The 12,522-nt window shown below is 42.0% G+C and overlaps 1 long non-coding RNA gene across 1 annotated transcript; it reads left to right on the top strand.

Annotated features, from left to right (window-relative positions):
* Window positions 1-11,173: 11,173 nt before the first annotated feature.
* LOC129733965 (uncharacterized) lies at window positions 11,174-12,269 on the top strand. Its single transcript, XR_008729749.1, has 3 exons — window positions 11,174-11,587; window positions 11,648-11,749; window positions 11,896-12,269. It is a non-coding gene; the product is annotated as an uncharacterized LOC129733965 (long non-coding RNA).
* The last annotated feature ends 253 nt before the right edge of the window (window positions 12,270-12,522 follow it).

Raw genomic sequence — 12,522 nt, 5'->3', positions numbered from 1 at the left:
TAATTAAGGTGAATTGAGTTCCTTCGGTATAACACCGAGACTTCTCGATGCACCTGAGAGCAGCTAACCCTTTCTTTTCAGCGGCGTGATAGTTAAGCTCCGCACCCTTGAGTTTTTCTGAATGGAATGCGATAACTTTTTCATCGCCCTGTTGGATCTGTGTTAGCACTCCCGCAATGGCATGGTCGCTCGCATCAGTTTGCACTGTGAAGGGGAGGGAAAAATCGGGTTTCGCCATTATAGCAGCACTAACTAGATTTTTTTTTTGTAGCTCGGAAGGCCTGATCCGCTTCTTGAGTCCACTTGATCATTTTATGTTATCCAAGGCGCTGTTAATTTTCTGCTGGATTTGCGGGCTCCATGGGTACGGATTTTTGCGTATTGGTGGGTGGTCTCTAAATTCATCTTTAATTTCAATGGTATGGGATAGCAAATGAGTACATCCAATATTCCCAGGCTCAGGTGTTAAAAACTCTCTTTTTACTTCCTCTAATTCAGCTTGCTCCTTGGGGCTCAAACTGAGTTCTCCGCCCTGTTCTACTTGGGACTCATCGAGTACTTCGATAAAATTTTCCCGAAGAGCAGGATAAATTCCGAACTGGTCCCAAAAGGACATTCCGAGGTAACACGGCCTTTTTAACGAAGGGGCAACCACGAAAGAAACGAATTTTGTCGTACCGTTGAATGAGACTGGAACTTCAATTTCTCCTATACTTGATACTGGATTACCTTCTGCCGTTATTAAAGTCAGTTCAGAGTGTGAGTAGTTCAAATTAAGATTTTTCAATAGACGCTCTGACCCTTTTCCCAATACGTTTTGATTACTACCACTGTCTAATAAGGGCAGTTCCGTTTCTGCTTTCGTGGCGAATAGACATTGTTTTTTCAGTCAGCTACGACTCGCACTTAACAATAAACCACACGAAATACTGTACGGTGTTTTTTTTTCGGTTCGTTTTGTGCTGTGGTGACAATAGCCTGCACATTAGAAGCAGTTCAACTTCCCCGCAGCGGCGGGTGCTGGATACCCCGCTACCAGCACCGAGAAGCAGCTGCTGACACCGATAGCAGCAGAAGCAAATCCCCTCTCCTCACCGCCGGGATCTGGATACCCCGCTAGCAGTACGGATCAGCTACTGGATAGTGATCATCCTCTGACATCCACAAGGTTGCGTGTAGGACACGGCAGCTGAAAAATAAAACCGACCTGGATATTCGGTGAAGTATTCTGTTTTTATTATTTTTATTCATTTATTCTTTGCCCATTTATACGAGTGACTTTTTTTAAATTTTAATTCATCTTACTTGGACAAATTGTTTTTTCATTTAATCACTTCAACTTGGTACCCCATTTATACACGGTTGTTTACCGTTAGTGTGCGGTAGAGCATATTGCTCCCGCATACATGAACGATATGGACAACATGCAGGTGGAATTGTTCCTAGAAGTTGAAACGAATGGAGATGTGATTGAAATATCACCCCGCAGCTCCCCGCTTCCATCTCCACTGCCATCCCCTGCACCTAGTCCACCAAATCCGAACGTGTTAGCTAACGTTCGTATAAAAGCTTACCCGGATGAATTTAAGGGCCCGTACGCTGTCTACTTCCGGCCCATTAAGAAACCTTTGAATGTTTTGCGCATTGGCAAGGACCTGACAGAACGGTTTTCGGACGTAACCGAAATCACCAAGGTGAGGCCGAACAAACTGCGAGCTGTCGTGAATAGCTTGAAGCAAGCAAACGCAATTGCTTGCTGCGAGCTCTTCACGAGAGAGTATCGCGTGTACATCCCTGCCAAGGATGTAGAGATCGACGGTGTTGTGACCGAAGGGAATCTCACTGTCGATGACATTTTGCGTCATTGGCTGTTTCAAGAACCCAATGATGCAAGATGTAAAGATATTGGATGTCAAGCAATTGCATTCAGTGTCCATCGATGAAAAAGAAGAAATTCTTTCCTTCGGATTCCTTTCGGGTAACATTTGCCGGATCTGCACTGCCGAACTACATCCTTTTGCATAAGGTTCGTCTACCTGTACGCCTGTTTGTACCGCGGGTCATGCACTGCCATAACTGCAAGCAGTTAGGTCACACAGCCACCTACTGTTGCAACAAGGCACGCTGCAGCAAGTGCGGAGGCAATCATGCTGAGACCACTTGCAGTGAGGATACTGAAAAGTGTCTTTACTGCGAGGGAACTCGGCATGACCTTTCGGCATGTCCCGCGTACAAACAGCGCGAGGAGAAAATAAAGCGTTCCCTTAAGGAACGATCAAAGCGCTCTTTTGCAGAAATGCTTAAGAGGGCTGAGCCACCCTCGACAGGAAACATCTTTTCCTTTTTGCCAACCGATGAGGGTACATCTGACGATCCCGTCGAAGGGTGTTCTTATGCCATGCCAGAAGGATCTAGGAAGAGGAGAATAGTAAACTCTCCTAATCTTTCTCGCAAAGGTCGTAAGATAACCCCTAGCGGAATGACCAATATACCTACGCAAAAAAGAAGCGGTGAAGAAAAACCGAAGCAAGTACCTCCCGGTTTTAATTTCAAATCTAACCAGGAGTACCCACCGCTTCCTGGGACACCAAAAACCCCTCGTGCACCCATTTCTCGATCAGAGGATAAAAAAGAAACAGGGTTTATAAATTTCTCTGATATTGTGGACTGGATATTCAAAACATTCAACATAACAGATCCCCTTAGAAACATTCTTCTTGCCCTTCTCCCTACAGTGAAAACATTTTTGAAACAACTAGCAGCAACTTGGCCCCTCATTTCAGCTATCATATCTTTCGATGACTAAGACGGCGAAAGAGGTTAGGAGTTTTATCACTGTATTACAGTGGAATTGCAGAAGTATTATCCCCAAACTCGATTTATTTTCTCATTTAATAAACACTTATAATTGTGACGCTTTTGCGCTTTGTGAAACTTTCCTAAATTCAAATAATCAACCCAATTTCCACGATTTTAACATAATCCGGCGAGACCGAGACTCACATGGTGGAGGGGCACTTTTAGGGATCAGAAAGTGCTACTCCTTTTTTAGAATCAACCTCCCTCGGATCTCGAACATTGAAGTCGTTGCCATTCAAACAAATATGAATGGAAAAGACCTTTGCATTACTTCGATATATATTCCTCCATCCGTGCGGATTGAACAGAGGCAACTTTCTGACATAGCAGAATTGCTTCCCGCACCTTTTTTGATTTTGGGAGATTTTAACTCCCACTGTCTGCAATGGGGATCGCAATACGACGACGCCCGATCTTCTTTAATTTGTAACTTGATCGACGACTTCAATATGACACTTTTGAATACTGGGGAAGCGACACGTGTACCTAATCCTCCAGCACGTGAAAGCGTGCTAGACCTATCCCTTTGCTCGACATCACTAGCGTTAGATTGCCAGTGGAAAGTAATCAATGATCCTCACGGTAGTGATCATCTTCCAATCGTTATTTCAATTGCTAATGGTTCAACTCCCGCGAATCCAATCAATATGTCATACGACCTCACACGTAACATTGATTGGAAGCGTTATGAGACTTTCATAGCGGAAAATCTCGAGTCTCACGAGGAATTTCCTCCGGAGGAAGAATACGCGTTCCTTTCTGGCTTGATCATCGACGCCGCGACTCAAGCTCAGACGAAACCAATACCCGGGATAACAATTAGACGGCGTCCTCCTACCAAGTGGTGGGGCAAAGAGTGCTCTGAACTGTACGCGCGAAGGTCCTCGGCATATAAGGACTGCCGAAAGTATGGCTCGGTTAAGCTGCTTCGAAGGTACGAGATACTGGACAGGCAGATGAAGAGCTTAATGAAAGCGAAAAAACGCGGATACTGGCGGCGGTTCGTAAACGCGTTATCGAGGGAAACAGCGATGAGCACTCTTTGGGATACCGCCAGGCGCATGCGGAATCGTTACGTTTCGAATGAGAGCGAGGAGTATTCAGATCGCTGGATACTCGATTTTGCCAAAAAGGTCTGCCCGGACTCTGTTCCGGAACAGAAGATTTTTCGCGACGCGTTTTCAGTAACTACGGAAGAGCCCCCATTTTCGATGTTGGCATTTTCGGCGGCTCTCCTTTCGTGCAACAATAATGCTCCAGGGTTGGATAGAATAAAATTCAACTTGTTGAAGAATCTACCCGATTCTGCAAAAAGACGCTTGTTGAACTTGTTCAACAAGTTTCTTGAGCTAAACATTGTTCCGCACGACTGGAGGGAGATAAAAGTCATTGCTATTCAAAAACCCGGAAAACCTGCCTCTGATCACAATTCTTATAGGCCGATTGCTATGCTCTCTTGCCTCCGGAAATTAATGGAGAAAATGATCCTCTTACGGTTAGACAAATGGGTCGAAACAAACGGTTTACTTTCAGATACTCAATTTGGCTTTCGCCGGGGCAAAGGAACGAATGATTGCCTAGCGTTGCTTTCTACTGAAATTCAACTCGCCTTTGCTCGAAAAGAACAAATGGCTTCTGCATTCTTGGACATTAAGGGGGCTTTTGACTCTGTCTCTGTAGAAGTTTTAACCGAGAAACGTCATTCGCAGGGACTTTCACCAAATTTAAATAATTTTTTGCTCAATTTGTTGTCAGAAAAGCATATGTATTTCTCACATGGTGATTCGACAACTTCCCGAATTAGTTACATGGGTCTTCCCCAGGGCTCATGTTTAAGCCCTCTCTTATATAATTTTTACGTTAATGACATCGATGAATGTATTGCCAATTCATGCACGCTACGGCAACTTGCGGACGATAGCGTTGTATCCATTACTGGTAGCGAGGCTAGCGATCTGCAAGGACCATTGCAAGATACCTTAGACAATTTGTCTGAATGGGCTCTCAAGCTGGGTATCGAATTTTCTCCGGAGAAAACTGAGCTGGTCGTTTTTTCGAGGAAGCATAACCCAACTCAGATGCAGCTCCTACTAACGGGTAAAACGATCACTCAGGTTTTAGTCGCTAAATATCTCGGGGTCTGGTTCGACTCTAAATACACCTGGGCTTGTCATATTAGGTATCTGACACAAAAATGCCAACAGAGGATTAATTTTCTTCGTACGATTACCGGAACCTGGTGGGGTGCCCACCCAGGAGACCTTCTAAGGTTATACCAAACAACGATACTGTCAGTTCTTGAATACGGTTGTTTCTGCTTTCGCTCCGCTGCGAAAACACACATTATAAAACTAGAAAGAATACAATATCGTTGTTTGCGTATTGCCTTGGGCTGCATGCAGTCGACCCATACGATGAGTCTTGAAGTGCTAGCGGGTAATCTTCCGTTGAAACATCGCTTTTGGAATCTCTCTTACCGGTTACTTATTCGATGCACGATCATGAACCCATTAGTAATTGAAAATTTCGAGAGGTTGGTCGACCTTCAATCTCAATCCAGATTTATGACTTTATATTTTGACTATATGGCTCAAAATATTAATCCTTCTTCATACGATTCCTCTAATGTCGCACCTTTAAATACTTCAAATAATGCTATATTCTTCGACACCACCATGAAAGAAGACATTATTGGTATCCCGGATCAATTACGACCGCAAGAGATCCCTATGATTTTTTCCAATAAGTTCAAACATGTTAGTTGTGGTAAAAGGTTTTTCACTGACGGATCTAATCTAGATGAGTCCACTGGTTCGGTGTTTTCCACGAAAATTTTACCGCCTCCTACAAACTCGATGCTCCTGCTTCCGTGTACACCGCAGAACTTGCTGCTATTCAGTACTCCCTTGGGATCATCGAAACCCTACCCATAGACCACTACTTCATCTTCACAGACAGTCTCAGTGCCATAGAGGCTCTGCGATCGATGAAGACTGTGAAGCACACCCCGTATTTCCTGGGGAAAATACGACGGTTCTTAAGTGCTTTAACAGATAAAAATTACCGGGTTACCTTAGCGTGGGTCCCTTCTCATTGTTCCATTCCGGGCAATGAGAAGGCTGACTCTTTAGCTAAGGTGGGTGCTATTGATGGCGATATTTATGAAAGACCAATTGCTTACGATGAATTTTACAGCATTTTGCGTCAGAGAACACTCAATAGCTGGCAATCATTATGGAACTCAGATGAACTGGGACGGTGGCTACATTCCATTTTTCCTAAGGTATCGACGAAAGCATGGTTCAAGGGGTTGGATGTAGGTCGCGACTTCATTCGCGTGATGTCCAGACTTATGTCCAATCACTACACGTTAAACACGCATCTCTTTCGTATAGGGCTTGTAGACAGTAATCACTGTGTTTGTGGTGATGGCTACCACGACATTGAGCATGTTGTTTGGTCGTGTTCCGAATTCTGTGATGTTAGGTCCAAGCTAACAGATTCCCTTCGGGCCCGAGGAAGACAGCTAAACGTTCCCGTTAGAGACATCCTGGCAAGCGGAGATTTCCAGTATATGTCAGAGCTTTACAGCTTTCTGAAAAACGCCGACATCAAAATTTAAACTCTTTTATCTAATTGTTAGATTTATCATCCCACTACACGAAAATTTATGGCCATACCTTATACTGAAGACACAAAAACGACAACCTGATTCGACTTTAGCGGTACCCGTAGAGGAAAAATTTCCAGATTCAAACAAACGGAATACGCAGTGCAATAATAATAAAAGAAATAATAGTTTACTAGCTAGCAATACTAGTAGCAATAATATTAAAAGAAATAATAGTTACTAGCAATAAGATATCAGTCGATAACAATAATTAAGTTGTAAACAAACTCAACTCCCAACCCAAATATCCCTCACCAGAAAAATTGTATACATACTAACCCCAGTAAATCGGGCGTAACGATCACTCTCACTAACAAAGTTTGTTCTTTTTTTAAAGCAAAATTGATTGTAAACACTGCTCCGTTAAGCTACCGCAGATGAGCTAGAAAATAAACAACTTTAAAACTAAAAAACTGTCTAATAAGGCCAACATTTCGATTCCTAAAAGATCGATTCTAACAAACGGTCGGTTATCTCTATGAGGATGTAAAAAAATTGTGTTTATTTCTTCTCCGTACGGTAATTCAGGTGAAATGGGTTTGTGTCCTAACTGATAGCGAAAATTGTTAGTTCTAGTGCTTTCACTAGTCTGAGGGCTTTTTGTAATTTGTTTCAGGCTACCCTGCCTCAGCGAGTACCCTTCTCGTCGTTTTTTGTAGCACAGTACGGACAATCCTTGTGTACAAAACCAGGGAAACCACAAGTTTCGCAATATAATTGCTTTTCTTGTTTACATTGTCGGAAATTATGGCCAAACTCGTGACAGTTGAAACACGTACCATTTTTAACCGGAACATATGATTTTAAAATCAATTCTAATGGGTTGCGATTTCGACTTGGACCGGGCTTTTCGGTATTTATTGGTTCTGGGCGAAGGTAGGATTTGTACGGTACATGTTTAGAATCGTGGGACGGTTCGGGTAACTTTTGGTTTTGGGTATAATAATTACTTTTAAAATTTGAATCTCTGTTAGAGTTACGAAATTCTCTTTGAAATGTATCCCCTCTGTTCCACGGTCGCTGGTTTTTATATCCGGACTGTCTTTGCTCCGTACTAATTTCATTAATCTGCCGATTTCCTTCTCACCCACTTCTGCCATTTCCCCTGTCGTTTCCCATAAACCATTGCCAGTTTATTGAGTCGAAACTTTTCCCAAACTCTCGCATACCTGCGATTGTTGTTATGTTGCGGGCAAGCATGGCGCCTTTGTATTCGGGACGTAGATTACGGAAGAGAAGCTGAAATTTCTTCTCTTCAGCCAAAAGGATCGTCATACTTCGGAAAATTCGAGTCATTTCCAGGTAATAATCTTGAAAACGCTCTCTAAAACCTTGCTTGCGAGACTGTGCTTGTCGCTCATATTGATAATCCAAGTCAAGAATTCACGCTTCAACTCTCTCGTTAAATTCTCCCACGTTTGCAGTCCGTTATGCTCATTCACTTCCATGTACCACGATCTTGCTTTTCCCAAGAACAAGTGATACGCAGAATTATAAAGCTCTCGGTTAGTATAACCTTCTGATCTGGCATTGAACTCAACCTCCTCTAAGAATTCATTCAATCGCCGACCGCCATCCATGCCGTCATACTTAATTTTCCATTTGTGTATCGGGAGTCGTGTACTCGAGAATTCTCGAATCATATTATCCCTGGGGTTAGATTCTGGTTTCGGTGTTTGACGTGAGGCATTATTTTAACGATCGTTTCTCTCACTCTCTTCATCGATTGGCATTATATTGGGAAAATGTTGATCTTGTGCAAGCCATTCTAACAAGCCTTTATAAGCGATTTTCGGTTCATTTTCCTTGGCTAAATCTAAGTCTATTAGAAACTCGACATCGGCACTTTGATTCGGTTCTTGGTTATTATTCAGTTGTTCAATTTCTAATATTTTTTTCTTTTCGTTAGCGACGCGCGTTTTATCTAAAGTTTTCATTTGAGACAATTTTTTGTAAGCATTTCTTTTAGTTGTAGGTTCTCTTCTCGTAACATTCTCACTTCCATCGACGGGAGAGCTGTCGCTCCATTTTCTTCGTCGTTGTTTTCAAATTCATGTGGTTCTGGAGAACTATCCAATTCCCTCACTTTGTTTCCTGTTTCTTCTATTCTAGTTAATTCCTCACTTTCCTGACTAGATGTCTGGTGGGTGGTAAACTGTTCATTCTGGGTAGTAGGTTCATTCGTATCTTCATTATCAGGTAAAGAAAAACGTAGTTTCAATAACTGAAGGTTTGCCAAATCAGTTTCCGTTCTTCGAATTTCCGGGTAGGGGGGTGCTATTGAATAGAAGTCATTCAATAACCTCACGCATCGGCCTGCTAGATCAGAAATAGTATTTCTGTCGGCCTCTTCTGTAACGTATGGTTTAAGTCTTAGAACACGAAACAATAAATGTAGTAATCGTGATTTGTAGTTCTGATCTGGAGATTTCTTAACTTTTCTGGATTCTAAAGTTTTTTTTAATTTCTTCAATTTTGTTCAGGCATATTTCTAATTCTTCTGGTAAGGACTCCCAGCTCTTTCCAAACTGTATTTCCGAAGCCTTTTCATATCTCTCTCTTTTCAGTTCCGTTCTACATATTCTTTCCTGAGCTGATCGTGATTCGTTACTAATTTCGATTCTCCGGATAGCAAGTTCATATTTCAGTTCATCGTCTAGCAAGTGTGCTACATTCGAACTGTGGTACTGAGCGATAAATTGAGTGATGTTATTCATTATGCACTGTTTTCACATATAATGAGCTATACAATAAATTAAAAAATGTCACGCTCAAATACCTTTTCTCAACCAAACTGCTGAGGTAATGAGCTCATCAAATATCTTTATATCAACCAAAATTGTTCAAAAACTTAGAATTAGATTTAAGAAATAAATGGAACTGTTAGGAATTTTCTATAAGCTTATTTTGTTTCCACGTGGATATCGATCATTGATTTTGATTATTATGAAAATCTTCTTTGATTTGATGTATGTGGTTTTTTTAATTATCTGAAATGCACTGCAATAATCCACAAGGACTGCTCATAGGATCAATTACCAGAAACACCGTCTAAAACGATGATTACTATCATTCTCCCCCCTTGTTTAACCTCGAAAAATGGGTAAAATTTTTCGTTGGTCGCCAATATGTAACTTTTCTTTTGCTATCCCCGCTGCTCAATCGCAAAAAACTCCACGAGCCCTCAGGGTCGGCTCGTCCATAAGGAGAGGTCAAATTGAGGAAAGGAGAAGAAGATCACTTGGTTTTAAACTAGTATATTTGGCACGGTAATTTTTCCCTAACGTCCGTAATTCCCTACTCTTTATTTTTACAAAACTGGACTTACGTGTTATGTGTTTGTGTGATAGTGTCTGGGCCCGCTGTCTGTCACCGCTCCGTTGCCGTCTGTCGCTCGGAGGTCACCGTCGCCGCTGTCCCGGTACGTCTCCGCTGTTTCTATGCCGTCGCCGCTGCTTCTCGCCTACGCCTACTCTCGTTCCTGCTGGTGCCTTGCCAACTCTACTGGGTTAACGTTGGGCTTCGTCGCTGACAATAGCCGCTCTGCCGACTGGTAAACGCCTCCACCTGGTCTTTTAAACACTCCGACTCGATGTAAGTGGACCCACGGCACCTAACGGGTGTGATCTCTGCCAATAGCTGCCAATATATCGGCTCCTTTCCAGCACACAACAATTGTTTGCCGCGACGAAACGATTGCTTTTAACTCGCGGATTAGAGCCGTATCGATTTAATTACGGTGCTCTACAACTTTGCGTTGTCGTGTGCAAAACGTGGTTAACGGGTTAACTTGGTTAAAACTGCGGGTGTAATATGTGCGTTCGACAACTAGCACGGTCCAATCTCTTCTGCCAATGCTGTCTAAGGACTTTCTCGATCACCCGAATTGAGTTCTGACTCTACCGGAACTTGCCTTCCGAACTCCTTTGCAGGCGAAATAATTATAGTTATACACACTGTGCTGTGTATGATATGTATATCTTGTCAGGGCTGAACATAATCCCTGCCGTGTGTGTAGAGTTTATCAAGATTAAATCGCCGTGCCATTTCCCTATATAGCTATTCTGGATGTCATATTTGGGTATACTTTTTAATTTGATTATATTTTTATTTTCTTTATTGATTTAATTTATTTTTATTCCTAGCTAGCTGTTAAGAGTGATCTTCAACCCATGTTTTGTTTTTATGACGTAATTTTGGGCTACATAGAGCATTGGGACAGGCTATGAAAATAGCAAAAGGTCACAGGATAAAGCGTTAGACTTTTTACAGTCACACTTCGGACCGTCCCAACCCACAGCGATTCATTCCATAGATCACCAAAATCTTACTGATGACGAACTATTAAACGTAGAACATTGGAACGCAATCATACAGAAGAAAAAAATTCGGTCCGCCCCCGGGACCGACCGCTTAACGTATGATCACCTTCATTCTTGTTTACGGCCGTATGCTACATTCGTACGAAAGTTTGGATTCGAATGATTTCGAAAATGCCATTCTTGTTTACGTACAAAGACTATACGAATCCATTCGTATCGCATACGAATGCGATACGTATACGAAAAAGGTGGATGTCTATGCAAAAATGGTTGATGTCTAGACTAAGGGTTAGAAAAAGTTTAAACGTCAGGAGAGAAATGTCAAGTGTGTCAAGCCGATTGAGCGAGGCTCCTGACGGCAAACAGTTTTTTACTGAATGAAAATTAAATATGTTTCTATTATAATTTGCGTAATGAAAAGGTTTTTTTTTGATAAACATTGATAGTTAACGTATGCATAAAACACAAGATAATCGTGCCTATCTAAAATTTCCCTTTTAGAAATGAAATTTGTTTGGCGAAATATGCAATTAGAACCAAATTTACAAACTCCGATGCAAAAACATAAGCGGGTCATGGACCTGAATGATGCATTAAAAGTTGACTATTTACATTTTGTAGGCAACTTGAGCAGCATTTTTAGGCAGTTTATTCTGCTAATATTTGTGATAAGTAGAAGTGTGACCAAGTGTGAGCCGACAGACATGGATAGTGATGCGGCAGGAGTAATTTTGCGGTAAGTGTTCTTTTGTTGTAGAATAGTTCTCCCCGTTCTCAAGCAACCGATTATTTATAGGAGCACGACCAACTGAGCTCGTTCCTTTGAAGTAAATTAGTCCATTAAAAGACGGTCGCCGATAAGAAAATCAGCCTGGTCTACAAGCGGCATGAACTGCAGGTAAGTTTGCTTCTATATTAGAGGAAATGACAAACTGATATTTATTATTTAACTATATCCACTAGCCAAAACTGATACCACCAATGTAACTTTTTCTCGCGAACTTGTGTGCAGCTGCTTTCAAGGTTTTTTGTGTTTAATTGCAGAACAAGCCGCTACTGAAGCATCGTATCATGCAGAACATCATCAATGGCAAACGTACTGACGGGACTTGCGTCAGGCCGCCCTGCATAGTGCTGATGTTATGCGATTCCAGCGACTGGTGACGGCCTATAAGAACAGGACTGGTGGTGCCACTGTCTACGAAAGTGCAGGTGCCACTTCCCAAAAAGGTCTAGTGAGCAAAGGTGGACGATGGATTGGTAATTGTGGTGAATAGGGCCCAAATGCAGATATTTAGTTGGCTCGACTAGGCCATGTATTTCAAATGAGCTGAGCTGCTCGTCGAAGCTTTCGTAATACAGCCCTATGATGTGGGAATTTTCGTCATGCAGTATTAAATTAGAAGATGAAAAATAAAATAATTGTTAAACCCTACTATTCGCAACTTTCTGCTCTTTTGCTTGTCTGAGAACTCTATTGGTTTTTATATGCAAATATGCATTTTTTTCAATGTTCGAACTTTGCGTACATGACACTCCACCACTTTTTCTATTAAATAGGTGCTATAGCTTTTTCGTCGTATCAGTGAAGTCGTTCAGACGCGCTTTAGTTTATTATCGGAGAGGGCGCGCGTGCTATTGTGTTTCAAAGTTTAATCACCACACGATCTA

This window comes from Wyeomyia smithii, chromosome 1 (genome assembly GCF_029784165.1).
Source record: "Wyeomyia smithii strain HCP4-BCI-WySm-NY-G18 chromosome 1, ASM2978416v1, whole genome shotgun sequence".
NCBI lineage: Eukaryota > Metazoa > Arthropoda > Insecta > Diptera > Culicidae > Wyeomyia > Wyeomyia smithii.
This window is presented reverse-complemented; position numbering and strand designations above follow the sequence as displayed.